Source organism: Podarcis filfolensis (assembly GCF_964270895.1).
Source record: "Podarcis filfolensis genome assembly, chromosome: 2".
In the NCBI taxonomy this organism is placed as follows: Eukaryota; Metazoa; Chordata; class Lepidosauria; order Squamata; family Lacertidae; genus Podarcis; species Podarcis filfolensis.
Genome location: NC_139605.1, coordinates 104724976 through 104747919, shown reverse-complemented (window position 1 = coordinate 104747919; position 22944 = coordinate 104724976). Strand labels below are relative to the sequence as shown.

The 22944-nt window shown below is 44.9% G+C and overlaps 2 long non-coding RNA genes across 2 annotated transcripts in view; one reads left to right on the top strand and one right to left on the bottom strand.

Moving 5' to 3' along the window:
- LOC310755762 overlaps window positions 1-22944 on the bottom strand; it is a 1619227-nt gene that overhangs the window by 578453 nt on the left and 1017830 nt on the right. The window lies entirely within an intron of this gene.
- On the top strand, window positions 722-5781 carry LOC310753621. Its single transcript, XR_014543393.1, has 3 exons — window positions 722-850; window positions 4799-4969; window positions 5760-5781. It is a non-coding gene; the product is annotated as an uncharacterized lncRNA (long non-coding RNA).

Genomic DNA, 22944 nt, shown 5'->3' with positions numbered 1-22944 from the left:
CTGTTCTTAACCTGAAGCACCACTTTAGCTAATGGGCCTCCTGCTGCCGCCGCGCCACCAGAGCACGATTTCTGTTCTCATCCTGAAGCAAAGTTCTTAACCCAAGGTACTATTTCTCGGTTAGCAGAGTCTGTAACCTGAAGCGTCTGTAACCCGAGGTACCACTGTATTATATGGTACACATGGCAGTAGGTGTGCATGCAGGGCAGGAAGTACAGTAATTTTTGCTCTATAAGACTCACTTTTCCCCTCCTAAAAAGTAAGGGGAAATGTGTGTGTGTTATGGAGCGAATGCAGGCTGCGCAGCTATCCCAGAAGCCAGAGCAGCAAGAGGGATCGCTGCTTTCGCTGCGCAGCAATCCCTCTTGTTGTTCTGGCTTCTGAGATTCAGAATATTTTTTTTCTTGTTTTCCTCCTCCAAAAACTAGGTGCGTCTTATGGTCTGGTGCATCTTATAGAGTGAAAAATACGGTATTTCTAGGTGGCAAGCTTTATGAAACAGATCAGAGTTTTCAACTGGCAGCCAAACAGAGCAGAAGCTACTTGCTTAAGGCTTCTCAGACTTAAGCCAGGAATCTTCAATGAGTGGATTGTCACACACATACACACCAGGAGTCATCACGAGATGGGTTAATGAGGGTCACAAGAAAAATATCCTGTGTGCCAGACCAAAGTATATTTTTACGCAGAAACAAGCTATAAATACATTTTAATAGTGTGGCAAAGTTCACGTGAGATTCCTCTGCTTGTTTGCCATCCATGAATTTATTTTAACCGAAGAAACACTCAGCGGCAGGTCATTCCCCGGGGATAGTTTGTCTTCTCATTTTGTTTATGATGCAGCGGTCACGTGAGCAGCGGATTTCACCATGTGTTTATTGGGGGGTGGGCAGCAAAAGGGATTGGGACATTCAGAGTTACAAGTCTGGATACTCGTGAGTCCTCTGTGCCATCCAAAAAATGCACAAGTCATCTGATGGTAATGGTTGTCGTGATGACAAGAGCCTTTCCTACTGGGCATGTGTGCAGAAGCTCACACTTAGCAGAACTTCCTGTATTTCCACAACGGAGCCACATTCAGTGTTGAGATCAATGGAGCAGCCATTCAGTAGGTTTGCGGCAGTCCTGGATTCAGTCCCAATGGGATACTGGTTTTTCTACCAGTTTTTCTGAGGGCAGACAGAGCAGTGTGACCATCCTGCCTCCGTGGAAATCTGAATCTCTAGAAGAGACAGATGTGCTCTGCTGTTTTGTTGATGAACAGAGGAGCTCTTGCCTTTAAGACAGCTTCTTCCTGCTTTGCTAGCTAGACCAGCAAACTCAGCCGGGATTTTACCACGGATTCCATCCATTCTGGGGATTTCACCCCGTTTCAGATTTCCTAAGGATGGAAGAGGCGCAAGGAAGTGGGAGTGCTTTGCTAAAAGATCCTTTGGACCTTTTACGCTTTATTTCGGGAATCATTCCTACAATTTAATTAGCAATTAATAAACGGCACAGTGCATTGCAAAATAACTCTGTGCACATAGATATGTAGGTCATGGCAATTGCCCAGTTTTGTTGCATACATTTTGAAATATTAGGTTTCAGTCCTGTGCAGAATTACTAGTCTCACTGAGGGCTTAACCACACTTCCCCTTCGCCTGCTGCTTTCCTCTGGGGAAAACCACTCTTTAATACTCAATCGGAACAAATGGCAATTCAGATTTTCTCCAGGTTGACATTTGCTTCGATTTAGCACTAAACGGTGGGTTTTCCATTGGAAAGGAGTGGGGCAAGGGGGAAACGCTTCGCCCCATTCTTTCTAGGCACGGAACAAGCAGAAGTGGGGACAAGCCCTGAGATTTAAGACATGCCCTGTATCATTGAGTCATTTCTTGAATATTTTTGTGCTGGGGAATTGAGAGCCAGTGTGGTGTAGTGGTTAAGAGCGGTGGACTCGTAATCTGGTGAACCGGGTTCGGGTCTCTGCATCTCCACATGCAGCTGCTGGGTGACCTTGGGCTAGTCACACTTCTCTGAAGTCTCTCAGCCCCACTCACCTCACAGAGTGTTTGTTGTGGGGGAGGAAGGGAAAGGAGAATGTTAGCCACTTTGAGACTCCTTCGCGTAGTGATAAAGCGGGATATCAAATCCAAACTCTTCTTCTTCTTCTTCTCTGCATTTTAAAGTTTCAGGGCAGCTTTTGCCAATGTGCTTCCCTCCAGATGTTTTGGACCGCTACTGGGAGTTTTAGTCCAAAACATTTGGAGGAAAGCAGGTTGATGAAGAATGTTTTTCTTTGTGGGGGGAGGTACAAAAAAATAATATGCATAGGTATGAGGGGGAAATTTCAGTACCCTTAGTCAGTTTATAGAAAGACTCTTATGATAGAGCTCGTCTTCTTTTTTTCCCTTATGTTTATTTCACTTGAATAAAATTTTATTCAGTAAGATTTCTACTGGGAGAGGTACTGGCCATTCAGGATTTCATTATCTTACAATTGTATCCCACTTCTTACCATGGAGCTGCAGTTGTTGTTGTTGTTTCTTAAATAATTTTTATTAAATTTTCCATTTTAACAATCCAATCCAATCACATTAAATATTCCAAATTATACAAATACATATCATATAGTCCAAATATTCCGCCAAATTATACATTTTTATTGGGACTTCCCATGCTTCAAGTTCGGTGGGGCTCTGATCATCTTCTATCTCTACTGCCTTGAGTTTCCAACAGTTCCTTTAAATCCTCCTGTTGTTACCCTTCCTTCTTTCATGGCCTCTGAGTTGTTTCCACAGGCGAGTTGAAGTAAGCAATGATATGCTTCTGTGTGAAATTATGCTTGACTCTCCCACTATTGCAGCTGGTAAGCCTATTGTTTGCAGTATATCCTCACACGCTGGTTTTTATGCCGAATCTACCATGGAGCTGCAGTTGATGGGCACAGCACTGCATAGTGAGTGACAGGGGTCAGCAAACTTTTTCAGCAGGGGGCTGTCCACTGTCCCTCAGACCTTCTGGGGGGTCGGACTGTATTTTGGGGGGGAAATGATGCAAGAGCACCACTAGCCCCGGTGGCAGCTTACCTGTGTCTTGCGAGCAGCGGGGGCTGGCGGTGATGGTGGAGGGACGATGAGTGGCGCACGAAAGGGCTCCGGAGAGGGGCTGCTTAAAATGGCAGCCGCTCGAGCACTGCTGCTGCTGCTGGCACCAACAAAGCCCAGCTCCCTTCCTCCTCTAGGCAGGGCGGGGAGAAGTCAGAAGGGAGGGAGGAGGTGATGCCGCCACCGCCATGTGAGAGAGAGGGAAAGAACACAGGCACTGGCGATCCATGCAGTGATTCCTGGACCGTCCATGGGCTGGATCCAGAAGGCAATTGGGCCTGATCCGGCCAGCAGGCCTTAGTATGCCTACGCATGGTGAATGATATCAGCCAGTCTCCCATCCTGGCACTGACCAAACCCAGAGCTGCTCATTTCCAGCAAGGAGGCTGAAATATGTCTCAGAGCTAAGGAAGGCCACTGTCCACTGTCTCTAAACTCGAATCCTCTAACATTTCTCTGATGGAAATAGGGACATCTTATGGAAGAGTGGGACATTCCAGGATCAAATCAGAAACCAGGACGGCTTCTGTAAATCTACAACTATCCCTGGAAAATAGGGACACTTGGAGGGTCTGTAAACCGACTCCATGGTTAGAAGAAGAAAAATCGGGGTGGGAAGGCTATCAGTAGCTGCTACCCACAATGGCATTCAGTATGACTGTGAATACCAGTTTCAAGGAATGTGAAGTGCAGAGTCCTGCTCTGCTCCTTCTGGGGGCGTGGTTGGCGCTGTGGTCTAAACCACTGAGCCTCTTGGGCTTGCCAGTTGGAAGGTCAGCGGTTCGAATCCCCGTGATGGCATGAGATCCTGTTGCTCTGTCCCAGCTCCTGCCAACCTAGCAGTTCGAAAGCACACTAGCGCAAGTAGATAAATAGGTACCGCTGCGGTGGGAAGATAAACGGCATCTCTGTACGCTCTGATTTCCGTCACGGTGTTCCGTTGCACCAGAAGCGGTTTAGTCATGCTGGCCACATGACCCAGAAAGCTGCCTGTGGACAAACGCCGGCTTCCTCGGCCTGAAAGCAAGATGAGTGCTACAACCCCATAGTTCCCTTTGAATGGACTTAACCATCCAGGGGTCCTTTACCCTTTTAACCTTTACCCTTCTCTCAGGTTTCCCATGTGTCAGGAGTCCAGTCCCCGGCTTGATAACACAATAAGCGTAGTTAATTAAAAAGGATGATTTCTTGTCAAAACAAACAGATAGCTTCAGACGACTTAACACAGCAGCCGCAATCATCAATCAAGATGACCCTTCTGAAGACTGCTTCCAGCGTGACCAGAAGCAACTGAACTTCCGCTTCTTACATCTTGTGTTTTGCTTCCTATCTTGCAACCTTCCATTCGCTGAGAGCTCAGACTAAGTGGGGCAGCTCCCACCTCTTCCCCATTCTCTGAGAGGCTGTCTCTAAACCCTTTCCTGCCTGTTTGTGCTTCAGGCGAGTTTTGACTGTATTCTAGCCTGTTCTTCATTACTGTCTTACCAGCTTGCACATCAAGGTCAGGTGGATCCAGAGTATGCAGCTGCCGGCTTTCCTCTGTCTGACTAACATCAAAGCAGCCTCTCTGATCCTGGCTATTTTCTGCAGTTAGCTGCAAACTTTCGCTTGGCGCTGGCTCATTCCTGACACCATGGGTGCCTGGTTGGCCACTGCAAAAACAGTGCTGGACTATGGCCTGCTTCATCAGGTTCTTCTTATGTTCTTAGGTGCAAGGAAGGAAGGAGGCTGATTTCCCTCAAGGATTCCTACACCTGAGAGTAAGAAGACAGGTCTGCACCACTGCTCTGGAAAGCAGGATCTTGCCAAGTTCTCCAGAGCACCCCTCACACCACCCTACCAGGGCTAAAATGGAAAGAATTTGACTAGCAGGCAGCAAGGTGAGGTAAATGTGCTGTTCCGGTGCCCTGCCCCTTCTTCTGCAGCCAACTCTCTCATCTTTGGCTCTTAAACGTCTGCTTGTTTGGAAAGCGTTCACAAATAAATGCCAGAATTGCCTGACTTGTCTGTCTCCCTTCCTAAAGAAAACCAACAGAATTAATTAAAATCCAATGTTCCACTGACTCACTGACTCTGAGTAATAGCATGCATTATATATCATGTTTTCCAATTTAACCATCACACACACACACATAATAGAACAAACTGGAATTAAGCGAGATTTCAGTCTGATAGAATGCAGCTCTTGATAGTCCCTGATGGAAGCGACTTGGTACGATCTGTACTAGCTCACTTTCAAAGCTGCAGCAAAGCATTGATGGATGAAAAGTGGAGAAGGGAATCGGTGCTTACTTTTCAAAAAGTCAGTCTCCAAGACTCTGGGATTATATGGGAACCTTGCCCACTGTCTTGAAAGGAAGCTCTCCTCCTTTTTAAGAGTTTGGAGATGGGCTGCAATAGCACATTGTCCAGCGGGGAAATATTCTGCGGCTGGATACGCACCATATATTGAAAGCACATGACTTCCCCCAGAGAATCCTGGGTGCTGCAGTTTGCCTCTCATAGGGATGCAATTCTCAAGAACCTTAGCAAACAACAGCTTCCATGATTTATCGGAGGAAACCATATGCTTTAAATAGCTGGTTTATACCCAGCCAGCATATGATCAGAGATGTTTTCTTTAATATATAATATTAGTTCATTCTCTCTCTCTCTCTCTCTCTAAAGCAGGGTTGGGGCTGCTAATGAGAAGTAATAATAATAATAGTAATAATAATAATTTATTATTTATACCCCGCCCATCTGGCTGGGTTTCCCCAGCTGCTCTGGGTGGCTTCCAACAAAATATTAAAATACAGTGGTCTGTTAAACCTGAAAAGCTTCCCTAAACAGGGCTGCCTTCAGATGTCTTCTAAAAGTCTGGTAGTTGTTCTTCTCGTTGACATCTGGTGGGAGGGTGTTCCACAGGGCGGGCGCCACTACCAAGAAGGCCCTCTGCCTGGTTCCCTGTAACTTGGCTTATAGCAGTGAGGGAACTGCCAGAAGGCCCTCGGAACTGGACCTCAGTGTCCGGGCTGAACGATGGGGGTGGAGAAGCTCCTTCAGGTATACTGGACCGAGGCCGTTTAGGGCTTTAAAGGCCAGCACCAACACTTTGAATTGTGCTCGGAAATGTACTGGGAGCCAATGTAGATCTTTGAAGACCAGTGTTATATGGTCTTGGCAGCCGCTCCCAGTCACCATTCTAGCTGCTGGTGTGATATATGTACCTATTTAAAGGAGAATTGGTTGAGCTGCGAGACCAACAGTAGCAGCAAGAGGCATTGTCTACTCACACCATGCTAATGCCCCAACCCTTATCAAAGCATTCTGGTGCCAGGGACTGGGCAGAGGAGGAACTGTGGGGAGCAGCTCCCCAGCCTGACCCTTCCAGATAAGAAGGAGAGAGTTCAGAATTACAACAGGGGTTTGAGGGAGGTCACAGCTCAGAGGAAGATGAGGTGAAAAGTTGGGAAATAATGGAAGAAGATGATGATGATGATGATGATGATGATGATGATGAAGAAGAAGAAGAAGAAGAAGCAACAGCAGGGTAGAGACAGCTGGTGGACTCAGTGTCTTTAGAAAGCATTCCAGACCCCCTCTCTCCCAGAACATGGCGGGCCTTGAAAGTAGGAGAGCAAAGAGCTCAAAGGCAGAGGGAGATTTTCAGCACCCATAGCGATGACTCATGAGGAAGTTGGAGAGACGGAGGGGGTGGGGTTTTACTTGGAGCAACGCCGTTATTATGAGAGGCCACATTCCAAGGCCTCTCTCAGTGAATATCGAATAAAAGCCGATGGTAAGGACTTTTTCTTGTCTTGTCCATTCCTGGCAACCTGACGTGGGATTGGTTCCTCTGCCACCTGACGTCTGGGGATAAGAGAAGGCTGTTGTTATGATGGTGGTTTTGTTATTAGGCTGTCAGTAGACTTTTACTATGTTTTTTATCACTGTTGTTCTGTAATGTGTTTCAGTGTTGTATACCGTCCTGGGGTCTTTTGCTAAAGGGGAGCATAAAAACTGAAATTATAATTGTAGGAAGAAGGAGGAGCCACAGTTCAGTGGTAAAATGCAAACTCTACAGGCAGAAGGTCCCTGGCTCAATCCTCAGTGTCTCCAAATAAAAGAACTTCAGGTAGATGGGCTGGGAAAGATCCTGACCAGACCCTGGGCTAGATAAGCCAATGGTCTGACACTGTATAAAGCCAATCCATTTGTTCACAACTGCTGTGTTTTACAAAATGCCTGCAATGGCAAAAAGCGCATAGTGGGCATGGCTTCTACAACAAGCCACTGTTTAGACTGAAAAGAACACTAGAAACAAATGTGTCAGTGAATGTCCAAACTTTGGTCCACATGCGAACATTGACCATCCCTGGTCAACTTTGTGAATTTCTAAAAGCTTGGGAAAGAACATCACTCAGTTGCAACAATTGCCTGAATGGTCTGTGTGTCATCAAAATGTGTATGTGTGTGATACGCCTCTAAGTATCTACAGATCAGAGGTGGCTAATGAGTTGCCCTCCAAATGTTAAGGTAAAGGTAAAGGGACCCCTGACCATTAGGTCCAGTCATGACCGACTCTGGGGTTGCGGTGCTCATCTCGCTTTATTGGCCGAGGGAGCCGCCGTACAGCTTCCGGGTCATGTGGCCAGCATGACTAAGCCACTTCTGGAGAACCAGAGCAGCACACGGAAACGCCGTTTACCTTCCCGCTGGAGCGGCACCTATTTATCTACTTGCACTTTGACGTGCTTTCGAACTGCTAGGTTGGCAGGAGCCTCCAGATGTTGTTGGACTACAAATCCCATCAGCCCCTGCCAGCGTGGTCCATGGTCAGGGACCATGGGAGTTCAAGTTCCTCAGTATCTGGAGGGCATCTTGTAAGAATAGAATAGAATAGAATAGAATAGAATAGAATAGAATCATTCACACAATTCAGCTGGGAGTGTCCACATTTGGTGAATGTCACCATACTTTGGACAGCCACAATAATCTAAAAATACAGTTAATCATTAGTGTTGTCTGTACCTTAGAAATGAAGGTACAGATGCTTGGAAATAATTTCATTTATGAAAAATCCAGAAACTGAGGTTCTAACAAAATTATTATATGACTTGCTATCTCTGGGCTTTTAATTAGTTAATCAGTTAATTTGTTCCCCCCCCCCCTATTTATTTGAGAATCTTGTGATCCTACTCTTTCAGAGAAGCTTCCTTTAAACACACACACACACACAAACACACAATGTTCATTTCAGAGAACTGTCATTTCTCTTATAAGGATATATATATAGACCAAGGGAGAAGGAGGCAGTTGCTGTGCCAAGCTCACACATCAGAGCAATCTCATCCCTGGCGTTTGTGACAGCTGAATGAGTGCCGTGAATGGAGCATATAAGCATATAACGGGTGCAAATAAGGTTTGTGTTCCTTGATGACAAGACATCTACCTGTTGCCAAGAGCGCTAGAAATTTAAACATCAGGTTGCCATAAAGTCCACATTGCTGAGTCATGACTATGTTCAATAAGAAAGTAGCCATGCCCTTTTTTAGTAAAGCAATGTGGTTTACGTTTCGGATTATGTTAGCAGTTAGCGGCACTTCTGTTACAATTCAGTTTTCCAGGGGATTATAACTTGGCTGTAAGCGGTTCACTTGGGGGATGAAGTTGAACAGAGACAAGGTCTTGGCTCAGCTACAAATGTGGGGTGTTGTTTTTTTCTTTCCCCCTTTTTTCTCTCTGTAGCAAACTCTTAAAATATTACTCCAAGTAGTAGTTACATGGCACAAATATGGTGTGTGTGTGTGTGTGTGTGTGTGTGTGTATATATATATATATATATATATATATATATATATATATATACTTAGCCATTTACAGGGAGACTTATACGATGTCTTACCGCAGTCAACTAGCTCAGAAACCACATTTCACAGACACTCAATCTGAAGGAATGCCTGCAGATCTGGAAGAATTCTCCATATTCACAGGGTGGAAAGGAAGGGGGAGGCAGAACAAGAGTCCACTATGCATAATCTCATGTCAAACATACAGCACATATCCTGCAAGAGGAGAAGGAGGGCTTCAAGAGTACTTTTTTTTTGCTAGAATCTCAGGGTTGTATCCAGTAACTTGTTCTGTCAATGCAGAAATTTACCCTTGTGCAACAGAACCTGCCCCTGTCCAGTGGCAGAGCTTCATGGTGGTTATCCAACTTCATGGGGATGTTGTGCGGCGCCCGCAGGGCGTGGCGCAGTGCCTGCGGGGGCCACGATGGCACGATGGGTTCTGGAAACCCATCGAACAGATTTAGGGGATGTGCAAGCGAAGGAGGGGGGCGAGTTTTGTTGTTCAAGGGTAAATCCTTGTTCTGATGGAATGAACAAGTTGGATAGCTACCATCACCCCAAGGATCTACCAACTAGAGCCAGATGCAAGAGACATACTCTGAAAATGAAAGAACACAGTGCCTCTGAGCATCTGCTGAGCGCAGGGATTTATTCTGAATATCAGAACTTAACAGGGTGTTTCCAATCAATGCACATTGAAAACATCTAGCAAACCAGATCGGTAATTGGGTTCCTAGTGAGGGTATTTGGCGAGCTAACATGACAGTGATGAGGAATTGAGGATTGCAGTGATCATGTTCTGGACAAAGTTGTATTGTAACTTTAGAATAAATATGTTTTAATAATATTTTCTTTAAAAAAAGAAGAACTGAACTGAACTCACAGTCTTCCACACAAAAATCTATTCTCAGTGTAATTCATTCTGGGGGTCCGTGCGCACCCAAAAAAATCTGTATCCAGAGGCACCGCTTCTGCACACTCACGCAGTTCAATAGAGCGCTTCTGCAGATGAACATGCAGCAAAATCCAGAGAAATACTTCCGGGTTTGCCGCTTTCGCATCCCAAAGTTTACATTACTCGAGAGTAACATAACAGGAGGCTCTACTGTAAAAAGGTAAAGGGACCCCTGGCCATTAGGTCCAGTCGTGGCCGACTTTGGGGTTGCGGTGCTCATCTCGCTTTATTGGCCGAGGGAGGCCGAGAGGCTTTTGTTGATTAAACAGTTTATAAATCTTGTCAAATGAATAAATAAAGGTGCCCTGGCCCCTATTGGCTCCACCAAAACCCTCCTTTTTGGCAGGAGGGTTCTCCCAACAGGAGACGCGCTGAGTGAGTGCATCTTCTCCTCCGTGCCACAAATCCATGTGCAGGCGCTGCCCCTACGCACAAGTTGATTTCATTACAGACTCCAGACATGCATTGTTAGGAAAGGAAACGCATACCCAAGGCCTCTCTGAAGCTGATTCCTCCTTGGAAATATTAATCATTTAATCTCATTTTGGACACCAGCTGAAGAGAACCAGCCAGGACTCTGGTTTCTGTTATGCCAATGAAAAACCGTGTGTGTGTGTGCGTTTTCTCACAAATGGACGTGTAGCACAGCCTCTTTTGAAAAGAACAAAAGCAAGCGGTAGGATTAATCCAGTTTATCCCCAGTGTGGAGCTGGAGCATATTCTCTGGCTCTCGCCACACGGGACAGAGAAATATATTTTGTCCGTATCCCAAAGCCTTTGCCCCCTTAGGAACGTTTTCATAACAGATCACGATGTTTGCAAGAACTAGACCAGAGGTGGCTTTCTCTGTCTGTAAATATGTCAAGAGCAAATTGGCCAGGGTAGGCTGTGGGATGTGATGGGGGGGCGTGACTTCTGTGTAGCTGGAATGTGCAGGAAATAGCTGTAACTATACTTATCCATAAAACAAACAGCTTAATCCCCACCGCCACCAAAATGGTGCCTCTCTCCTGCCCTGCTTTCACAGTAGCCCAGATGGAAGGGCTGGCCTTACTGCTGCGCTGCTCTCCAAATTGCTTTAAAAACTTAGCTCAAGTGTGTCATTAGGAAGAGGCTGTTCCCCCGGACTAACCGCGGTCACAACTACAGAACACTGGGTAATTGAAAACCACTTCCCCCAGCCTAGCGATGTAACATGTAATAGAGCCGGCAATGTAAACTTTTTGTTTAAAATTGCCCACATTGCCAGCGACAGATCAGTGTATTAAACCTGGCAGGAGACCAAAGTCCTTCATAGACCGAATGTGTCGGGAACTCCTAAGCGAGTCAGTGTTGCCTCTGCGAAGAAAAGCAAATATAGTTTTCTATACGCCTTTCATTTCTTTCTTGTCCTGATTTCACCACGTGGAATCGAAAGCAGAGAGGGGAACGGGAGCTGGATTTGGACTACTGCAATGTGCTCTACGTGGGGCTACCTTTGAAGGTGACCCGTAAACTGCAATTAATCCAGAATGTGGCAGCTAGACTGGTGACTGGGAGCGGCCGCCAAGACCACATAACACCGGTTCTGAGAGATCTGCATTGGCTCCCAGTACGTTTCCGAGCACAGTTCAAAGTGTTGGTGCTGACCTTTAAAGCCCTAAACGGCCTCGGTCCTGTATACATGAAGGAGCGTCTCCACCCCCATCGTTCAGCCCAGACACTGAGATCCAGCACCAAGGGCCTTCTGGCGGTTCCCTCACTGAGAGAAGCCAAGTTACAGGGAACCAGGCAGAGGGCCTTCTCGGTAGTGGCGCCCACCCTGTGGAACACCCTCCCTTCAGATGTGAAGGAAATAAGCAGCTATCCTATCTTTAAAAGACATCTGAAGGCAACCCTGTTCAGGGAAGTTTTTAATATTTAACGCTGTACTGTTTTTAACATTTGATTGGAAGCCGCCCAGAGTGGCTGGGGAAACTCAGCCAGATGGGCGGGGTATAAATAAATTATTATTATTATTATTATTATTATTATTATTATTATTATTATTATATTTGCATTTTCAATCCAAGGTGGCGCTGGCCTGTTACGAGATGTGCTCGATCTGTTCTGCTGCCTGAAGTACACTGAATAATTATTGTCTTGTTTTGCCCGCGCAATAACCTCATAGAGGGATGGAGCCAGTTCAGAATGCTGGCAAGTAGCTCCATGCAGAGCAGCCACCAGTGGCCCTGGAAAAGGCGTGTCACCTTCTAACCTGACAGGCTCCCAGATACGCTTGATGTTTCCTGGTTGCCGGAGCAAGAATCTGCTACATCTGCTGATGTTTCGCTCCCATTCAAGCCAGGTACGCAAGCTGAAGCTTCGCACCACGCGCAGCTGCAGCAAAACAGGGCTTAAGGATATTTCAGACCCTCCAAGTGACCCTATTTTCCAAAGACAGTCTTGCATTTACAGAAGCCATCCTGGTTTCTTATTTGATCCCAGAATGTCCTGCTTTTCCTAAGGATGTCCCTATTTTCATAGGAGGAATGTGGGAGGGTGCGGAGTCATATGACCCTCAAACCAAGGAGATAAGTAACTGTGCAACCTTTAGATGACATCTGAAGGCAGCCCTGTTTAGGGAAGCTTTTAAAAAATGTTTAATGTTTTTATATATGTTGGAGAAAAAAACATATAAAAACATTAAACTTTTTTATATATATGCTGGAGGGACGCGGGTGGCGCTGTGGGTTAAACCACAGAGCCTAGGACTTGCCGATCAGAAGGTCGGCGGTTCGAATCACCGCAAAGGGGTGAGCTCCCGTTGCTCGGTCCCTGCTCCTGCCAACCTAGCAGTTCGAAAGCACGTCAAAGTGCAAGTAGATAAATAGGTACCACTCCGGTGGGAAGATAAATAGCATTTCTGTGCACTGCTCTGGTTCGCCAGAAGTGGCTTAGTCATGCTAGCCACATGACCCGGAAGCTGTATGCCTGCTCCCTTGGCCAGTAAAGCGAGATGAGCGCCGCAACCCCAGAGTCGGCCATGACTGGACCTAATGGTCAGGGGTCCCTTTACCTTTACCTTTATATATGTTGGAAGGTGCCCAGAGTGGCTGGTTGGATGGGCAGGGTATATGTAAGAAAATCAGGGTGGTGATGGAATAGGACATCCTATTTTCATCAGAGAAATGTTGGATGGTGAATTGCATTGGAGAATTCCATTGGGAAGGGAAAGGGGAGAAGAAATTGCTGGTGATGCTGGAAGAGGATACGGGGGGGGTTGCAAATCTCTGAGATCTCACATGGTAGACAATGCTGGAAGCAACACAGGGTGTCAGATGTTTGTCCTGGTATTATGTGTGGCATCACAATGAAAATTGGAGTGCCCTTCTCAGAACATATACTGTTTATAATAACCACACATATTTATCAGGTACCGAGGTATCCTATGCAAGTTCCTTGCTGCATTGGATAAATTGCTGTTCTTTGTTCCTACATGCATGAGTGTTATTTGAAAGTGGTTCATGAGTTGCAGTTAGGAGGACATTTCCAATCAACATGATGCGAAGAGGCATATTTTATTATATTATATTAATCTGTATTCATAGGTATGTTTGAAACAGATGAGGGGATATCAGCGTTTATCTGTTCAACCGTCTTCTTTCTTAGCTTTCTGGCTAATGACAATGCCTTTGACATTAAACAGCAACATCCACAGCTCCATTAAAAATATTATTCAGCTACACCAAAGGAGAGATAAGGGGGATAAATATGGACATAACCTTCTGGAATTGCTGTTGATCATGTCAAAAGTGCAGAGTCTTCAACATAACCAGACACCGGAAGGGCCTTTCTGGCACAACGATAGACAATTGGTACAAAACACTTTGGGAAATAGCTCTCCTTAACAAATAAGCTACAGTTGGCATGTGGACAGATCAAGAAAGATGTTGTGGTTTAATTTCATAACATATGCCAGTTTTCCAGAAAATGAACTATCCCTGCCATCAGCATTTGGCTCAATCTGGTTGGTCTAAATTTTAATTTAACCATAATTTATTATCTTCACTTGGAACCACCTTCCCAAATTCATCAATGTACCAGCACTTTACATTGTTTCATTGGTAACACAAGAGGAAACATGACTATTACTCATGCTTATTCGAAGCACAACCACAAGGGCTGCTGATTTGGCTGTTTAGCTAGGCAGTGTTGAATGCGATCTGTTAACTCCATTCTATTCCGTTTCCCCTTTGCTATTGTTTTTATTTAAACAACTCCATGAAGCAAGAACCTGTACACTGAGCACTAGTAATGAACCATATGTTGTCGCTATTACTGTAAATTTGTTGTGCTATATTTGTGATGTACAAATGGCATTGAAAACTTGGTCTGTCTGTTTGTATCATTTAATGTCCCTATGATCCCTGCCTATAAAATCAAATGAAAAGTTATTTTTTGAAAGAGGGCAGATTTTTCCTGTTGATGATGTGCTGTTATGTCCTTGCGTTGCTGTAGGGTGGAGCGAGGGAGAATCAGAGTCTGTTGTCTGCAGAGAAACCAGATTCTCATCTAAATAGCTTCATGTAGGTCAATGTGCCCTCAATAACGTTCATGGTACAAATTAATGGTCGCTGTCACCGGAAAGCAAACAAGGGTGAGTTAACCCTAGGACCCTGAAGGAGGATCTGTAGACCAAAGTGGAACCAAAGCAGTTTCTCTTTCATTTTCACTTCCTTTCTTTGTTGAAATGCATCTTCTTTTGTCCAAGATCTGGACAAGAGCTTCCCATTTATATACAGTGGTACCTTGGTTTTCGAACGTCTCCATTGACGAACATTTCAGTTTTCGAACGCCATAATAATAATAATAATAATAATAATAATAATAATAATAATAGTTTCCCCAGCCACTCTGGGTGGCTTCCAACAGAATATTAAAATACAAAAGTCTATTAAACATTAAAAACTTTCCTAAACAATGCTGCCATAAACCCGGAAGTAAATGCTTCGGTTTTTGAACACACCTCAGAAGTCAAACATGCCACGTGGCTTCTGCTGAGTACAAGATTCTGAGGCCTAGCTGTCGGCTATAGAGTTTTCGGTTTTCGAACATTTCAGAACTCGAACAGACTTCCGGAACGGATTATGTTTGAAAACTGAGGTGGTACCACTGTACTTCCATACCCTCCAACATTTCTGCAATGAAAATAGGGATGACTTATTCCATGATGGTGATGCTCCACCTATCTGACTGGGTTGCCCCAGCCACTCTGGGCGGCTTCCAACATATTTAGCATAATAAAACATTAAACATTAAAAATAAACTTACCTATTCAGTGCTGCCTTCAGATGTCTTCTAAAGGTTGTATAGTTACTTATCTCCTTGGCTCAGGGGTCACATAACTCCAAACCCTCCAACATTTCTCCAGTGAAAATAGGGATGTCCTAAGCAAAAGCGGGTCATTCCAGGATCAAATCAGAAACTGGGACAGCTTCTGTAAATCTAGGACTGTCCCTGGAAAACAGGGACGCTTGGAGGGTCTGTACTTCCTGTAAGCCTTGCCCAGCTCATGTGACTGGTAACAGCTCCACCCCAGCCCCACCCACAAAGAAATTCATTTCGGGAGTTTTCCTAAACTTAGATTGTTAAGTTGTGGGTGAATATATCAGACGACACAGCGATTCTTCAAACAGCTCTTGTTTATTCACAGGCCAGAACAGAACAGAACTGAAGGGTTCAGCCAGCCTGCTTATATAGAGCTCCAGTACAACGCAACTGTAACAACTTTCTGTAACTAGCCAATCACTGACTGTCACTTTCAATCCCTTATTTGTATATGTGGACCTGAGTGAAAACTATCTACAGTATCCCCCTGCTGGCCCAGGGTGAGAACTTCAATACATAACATAGATATTATCAGGGCTTCACAGCTCCTTTGCTCCAAATTTCAGAGGCTTCGCTAAGCTGTGACATCTTATTATTTAATGCACTTTGCTTAGATGCTCAAAAACTGTTCTCCTTCATCAAACAGGCAGATTTCAGCCTGAAACATGTGAAAACTAAAACTTCAAAAAGAAATGTCTCACCTGTCCTGTACATTCTTGTTTCAATGCAACAAAGCATTAATCTCAGCTGAATTGTGTCCCCTCTGTTACTGTGGTTTACAGAACCAGCCACAGGCTTGAAATCAGATATGGCACTCAAGAGATCATCATTGATGAAGGTTTTTGTGCCCAATTTCCACAACTAGAATCATATCATCATCATCATCATCCTGCCGTCCTACCTGAAGGCTCCCAGGGTAATACACAAGCAATTCCTTAAAATACAACATTTTAACTCCTAATATAAAACCCCAAAACCAATAAATACCATAAAAAAGCAATCCAGCTGCACGCACACACACACACACACCCAAATCAATCATCCATCTTCATAAGCCTGAAGGAAAAGATGTGTCTTAACTTGATGTTGAAAGTCCTTCTTTCTTAGTTTTCTGGCTAATGACAAACGCTTTGGGTTTTAAATTAATCTTTATTAAATCTTAAAACACAGGATAAAAAGAAACAGAAAAAATATCAAGCTGTCAAAACCATTATGCACTTCATAGAAACAAACTGACACAGCATAGGATTGGCAGACAATAAAGTACTAAAGGGGGGGGAATGTAAATTAAAATGAAAGTAAATAATTTTTAATTATTATTTCTAGTCCAATAAATCAAGAGCTCTGCAGTGCATACCTTATCCACACTCCTATCCCCAGATACCTACTGAAACATCCCAGGTCGCATCACATTTTGTTTTGTTTCCCTACATATAAAAGTACTGTGATTTGGTGTTTCTTCTCAATTTCCTTGCCCGTTATGATCTTTTTTTAAAAAAATATTATTAACATATAAAACACATACATATACAATTACACAATACACATGCACAACACACTGCCTTATTTTCATAACATAAAACATACCTAAATTACTCTATATAGTACCTACCTATACTGTGCATATCAACATGCCTAGACACCTACCTCACACGGACACCCACCAAGTGACTTGACTTCCAGCCGTTCTTGTTACACTACTTTATTTTTCCAACTGCAGTGGTACCTCGGGTTACATATGCTTCAGGTTACAGGCGCTTCAGGTTACAGACTCCGATAACCCAGAAATATTACCTGGGGTTAAGAACTTTACTTCAGGATGAGAACAGAAATCGTGCTCCGGCAGCGCAGCGGCAGCAGGAGGCCCCATTAGCTAAAGTGGTACCTCAGGTTAAGTACAGTTTCAGGTTAAGAACGGACCTCCAGAACGAATTAAGTACTTAACCCAAAGTACCACTGTACATTAAACACATTTCATTATTTATTTAATCTCTTCTATCTTGACTTTACTCTCTGTCAGGGAACTGACATCGGAGCGCAGAGCAGAGGTAGGTCTCTCCGATGATGCAGGAGAAGGGACCAGCAGGGAGAGGGAGAATACTTCCATTGGGGAAGGAAATAAGCGTGACACCAGGAAAGAAGGGGAGGAGGGAGGGTCTTCGGAGAGAGGGCTCCAAGACCCTTCCACAGGGTCCAGCGGGGAGAGCCCAGGACCTCCGCTGGCCACGCCCACTCTGCGCAGGAGACTTCCGCGCAGAGAGGCGAGGAGGAGACTTGGCGTCAAACAGCTTTTATGCTGGAAGAAGTTTAGGGAACGCCCACTGACGGATTCTGCTAGTGACTGAGACAGTCGCCTTGTAAGGGCTGTCAAATCAGGGAAAGGTTTAGCTACCCCAACAGCTGGGAGCAGTTTGGAATTTACCCACAAGCAACCCCAATTCCCATTACACTCTCCTTTCATTCTAATCATTTTCTGGATTCACTCAATATCTGTCAGAAATTCTACTTTTTCCATATAAATTTTGATGTATTCCTTAAAGATAGCCCACTCCTTACTCACTTTTTGTACCATATCTCCTCTTACCCTCCCTGTTAGTTCGGCAATATGGAAGTATTCCATCATTTTAGATAACCAGCCTGTTTTAGTTGGGGCGCTGCTGCTTTTCCAATTTTTGGCAATCAATAACCTTACCACCGTAGTTGCATACATAAATATTGGTCTGACCATTCTTTTTATTTCCTCTGACATGATACCTAGGAGAAAGGATTCTGTGGTTTTTTTCAAATCAATCAATGTTTATTATGGTCCAGAGACCCACATTCAGACAGCCTACCTCCAGGTTAAACAAGGATTTTGTTCAGACTTAAAGAGAGGGATCATTGGTTCTTGCAACCACCGATAAAAACTTTGCCACTGCTAATGTTCTAGCGTTTGTCCGGTCTTCCAATAGGAACCTGACATAGTGAGCCTCTGATTTTCCCGGGAAAGGAAACGAAAATCTAAACATCTTTTTTAATTCGCTATAGATATTTTCCCAGAATCCCACTATCTCTTTGCACTCCGTTATGATCTTCAAGTGAGAAATTGGACTCAGCCATACAGCTGCAAATAAAAAGTTTTAAATGTATTGTAAAGTGAAATATACAAATGTGACACTAGATGGCAAAAGTGAGCTATGTCAAATTCAATGTATTTTTCAAAACGTTTTTTTTAAAAAATAATAAGAAAATAAAGCAATTTCACAGCATTTTTTAAATATGTGTGTAGATTCCTTGTTCCAAATCCGTTTTAATCATGGATACAAGGCCTGCAAGGTTACGGAGCACCTGTTTCTTGGTTTAGTGCTCTGAGGAGGAACTTAACGGGAGCTGCCTTGCATTGAAGAAGAAGAAGAGTTTGGATTTGATATCCCACTTTATCACTACCCTAAGGAGTCTCAAAGTGGCTAACATTCTCCTTTCCCTTCCTCCCCCACAACAAACACCCTGTGAGGTGAGTGGGGCTGAGAGACTTCAGATAAGTGTGACTGGCCCAAGGTCACCCAGCAGCTGCATGTGGAGGAGCGGGGACGCGAACCCGGTTCACCAGATTATGAGTCCACCGCTCTTAACCACTACACCACACTGGAGTCAGACCAATGATCCATCTAGCGCAGTATTGTCTACGCTAACCAGCAGCTGCTCTCCAGGACTTCCCAGATTTGCCTGGAGATCCCAGCGATCGGAGCTGGGACCATCTTGTATGTGCTGTACCACCAAACTATGGTCCCTCCACATCTGGGGATCTACGAGTCCCCCACCCCTGCCTCGTTGGAAGTCTCAAGCTTGCTTGCACCAGCCTCCTCTACCCCCCATCTCTTACAAGCAGAATGTTACACAGAGAAGGAGCTGGACGGTTTTGAAGATGCACAAACACCAGAGAGGCCTGTAGGACAGAACGGAAAAATTTCAACATGGCAGTCCTGCCTGCTGGAGAGAATGTGGGCAGAAGTCCATTCCAAATGTGAGGTGCCAACAAGTCCAGGATCTTTCTGATTCCCAAGTTTCCCATGGGAAGGGAGTGTTGCGTCGGAATTTGGCGTTGCTTAGCTTGAATGCAACCTGCAGGGCAGAACATTCCTCACAGGAACAGGAGAATTTTCAGGCTTCGGGCCTGGAGGAGATTCAAAAATGTGCATGAAAGAACTTTATTACGATACCATTTCACACACTGTACTTCTCATGACCACAATACAGTTGCAAGGAGGGAGGGAGAGGCGCGAGCCTTTGGGTTGCCAGTTCTTTTCCTTGAATTCTTTTCTTGCCCTAACAGCAGAGAGGTAGGGAGATGTTTGCCGGGTGTGGTTCCCCCATAACCACAACAGGAGATGCCACACCTGAATTCTTCACTCCTGTTCAGCTATTAAAAGGCATGAAAACCTTCCCAAGGGCTCCACCAGACAATCTGATTTTGTTCAGCTTTCAGCCTGATTTGTTAACACGGTAGTTATATGAGCATAAACATCTTTCTGCTCATCCCCTACTTTTCAGCACATTTCCCATCACTTTCCAAACTGCAAATAGCCTGTTGTTTTCTGGGTGGATTCCAACATAGCTCTAAATCTTTTGTTCCATCAGTCCAAGGATTTCTCTTTGCACAACAGAAGGTTCTCCCCTGTGCACAACCTAAATCAGTGTTTCCCAAACTTGGGTCTTCAGCTGTTTTTGGACTACAACTCCCATCATCCCTAGCTAGCAGGACCAGCGGTCAGGGATGATGGGAATTGTAGTCCAAAAACAGCTGGAGACCCAAGTTTGGCAAACACTGAACTCAGCTACACAGGTCAATTCATAACATTATAAATGCATTATAAAAATGTGACACCAGACAGCGCTATAGAGCAGCAATCCGAAGTCAATGCAAATTTCCATTGGGAGCTCTCTTTTTTTAATAGCTTTTTATAGCGCTTTTTATATCTGTGTAGATCCAGCCACTGCCCTAAATCTTGGCCACCTAAACCAGCAGCTCAGCAAGGTCGGTATCATCCAGACAGTGAAAAGGACAGTGATCCAGTTTAAGAAAAGCAACAGACACTTTATTTATTAACTTCCGTTTATGCAGTCCAGGCCTCTTTATATTCACATCCACACCATATATTTAAAGAACATTTAAACCACTTTGACAGTCAAGAGTTGCCCCAAAGAATCCTGGGAACTGTGGCTTCCCTACCAAGCATAAGCATTTCATGGGTTGTAGCACAATGGCTGATCCACATAGAAAGCAGTGGGTGGATAACAATAATAATAATACAACAACAACAACAACAACAACAACAACAACAACAACAACAACAACAACAACAACTTATAACCTGCCCATCTGGCCAGGCTTCCACAGCCACTCTGGGCAGCTTCCAACAGGAAATTAAAAACACCAAAAACATCAAACATTAAAAACTTCCCTAAACAGGGCTGCCTTCAGATGTCTTCTAAAAGTCTGATAGTTGTTTATTTCCTTGACATCTGGTGGGAGGGTGTTACACAAGGCAGGCACCACTACCAAGAAGGCCCTCTGCCTGGTTCTCTGTAACCTCACTTCTTGCAGTGAGGTTACCACCAGAAGGCCCTCGGAGCCGGCCCTCAGTGTCTGGGCTGAACGATGGGGGTGGAGACGCTCCTTCGGGTATACTGGGCCGAGGCCGTTTAGGGCTTTAAAGGTCAGCACCAACACTTTGAATTGTGCTAAGAAATGTACTGGGAGCCAATGTAGCTCTTTCAAGACCAGTGTTATATGGTCTCAGTGGCCACTCCCAGTCACCAGTCTAGCTGCCACATTCTGGATTAATGGTAGTTTCCAGGTCACCTTCAAAGGTAGCCCCACGTAGAGCATATTGCAGTAGTCCAAGCGAGAGATAACCAGAGCATGCACCACTCTGGTGACACAGTCCACGGGCAGGTAGGGTCTCAGCCTGCATACCAGATGGAGCTGGTGGACAGTTGCCCTGGACACAGAATTGAGCTGCACCTCCATGGACAGCTGTGAGTCCAAAATGACTCCCTGCCTGCGCAGCTGGTCCTTCAGGGGCACAGTTACCCCGTTCAGGACCAGGGAGTCCTCCACACCAGCCCACCCCCAAAATCAGAATTCAACCTCCATCTGTTAGCCACCATCCATCCTCCAACCGCTCAACCACTGAATTGCTTTGTCATGGAGGTTGGGATCATTATAGCATTTCTCTCCCCTCTATGATCCCCACAGTTTCCAAAAGTTGCTCGAGTATCCTGAGAGGCAAGACAAGAAACCGCAGTTCTGTCTCCCAAGAGAGACCTGAAATTCTTTCATTCCCCAGCAAAGGTCACACCACACTTTTATAGTGCATGCCCTCCAAAAAAATCTGGGAACTGTAGCTTACCCCTCCCAAAGCTACAGTTTCCAGCACCCTTTACAAACTACAGTTGCCAGGATTCCTTAGGGGATGTAATGTACTTCAAATGTGCTGTAAATTTATGGTGTGGATATGACCTGTCTTTTAATGACATCATTTCTCAGGACAACTTCTGGCACACACTGAGGCCCTCGGAGCTCTCCAGAAATTCCCAGAACTCTCCCTGCCCTTCTAGTGCCAACCTCTCCACAAATATCCCTCCCACTTTAAACTTTGTGTATAAGGCGTACATTGCCTTTACGGTAAGATAAATAGATCTCACTCAGTGCATTTCTGGACTGGAGACCAGATCAGCGAGCACCTCTCTTCCCATAACAATTTGAAAATGTGGGTTGTTTTCATTGTCCCCTGTTCCATGGCTGTTTAAACAGCAGAGGGGGAAGGAAGAGGAGTCCATGACATGGAAAATTAATTTTGGAAACCTTTAGCGCTGCAAAGTTGCCAAGGGTTCCCTCCCTACCCCCCCCCGGCCGCCGCAAACTGTGCTGAGGAACTCTCAGCTCTTCTGGAGCAGCTATTTTTAAACCACATGTCAAATTTTACAGTTGAGGCTGATGAGGCCGTTAATGGAGAACAAGAGAGCGGGAAGGACGTTAATAAGACTCTGGACATTTTGGTATTTGCATGGGGAGGTGAGCGGCAGCTCCTCAGAGCCTAAGATCCAGGCAAGGACCAATGAGGCCCAAAGATCTAATGCAAACAAGCTATTTCAATGCACTCCTAGTGGAAGTTGACTCTGAACAGCAAACAGCACAAGTCTAGGCAGTGGGTTACCTCAGTAGCAGGCGTGACAACTCTATGTGGCTAAGGCCTCTACTACTACTAATAATAATAATACTAATACTAATAATAATAATAATAATAATTTAGACCCCGCCTATCTGGCTGGGCCTCCCAAGCCACTCTGGGTGGCTTCCAACAGTATATTATTATTATTATTATTATTATTATTATTATTAAAGCAACAACATCAAACATTAAAAACTTCCCTAAACAGGGCTGCCTTCAGACGTCTTCTAAAAGTCAGATAGTGACCTGTTGTCCTTTTCCACAGGGCAGTCATCACTACCGAGAAGGCCCCCAATGTCCATTGGGATGGGGCTCAGGGCCCCTCCCCCAATCTTGAGGGGTCAGAGGCCTGGTGATGTCGCCCCGATACAATGCAGCCTGGTGAGAAGTCGCCAGGATCGGCATTTGATCCAAGAACTTCAAGCACTGAGAGGAGATCGCTGCCAGAACAGCAGGTGAAGCAGTACCAGATTTGTGGCGAAAGACCAACTGGTTCACATAAC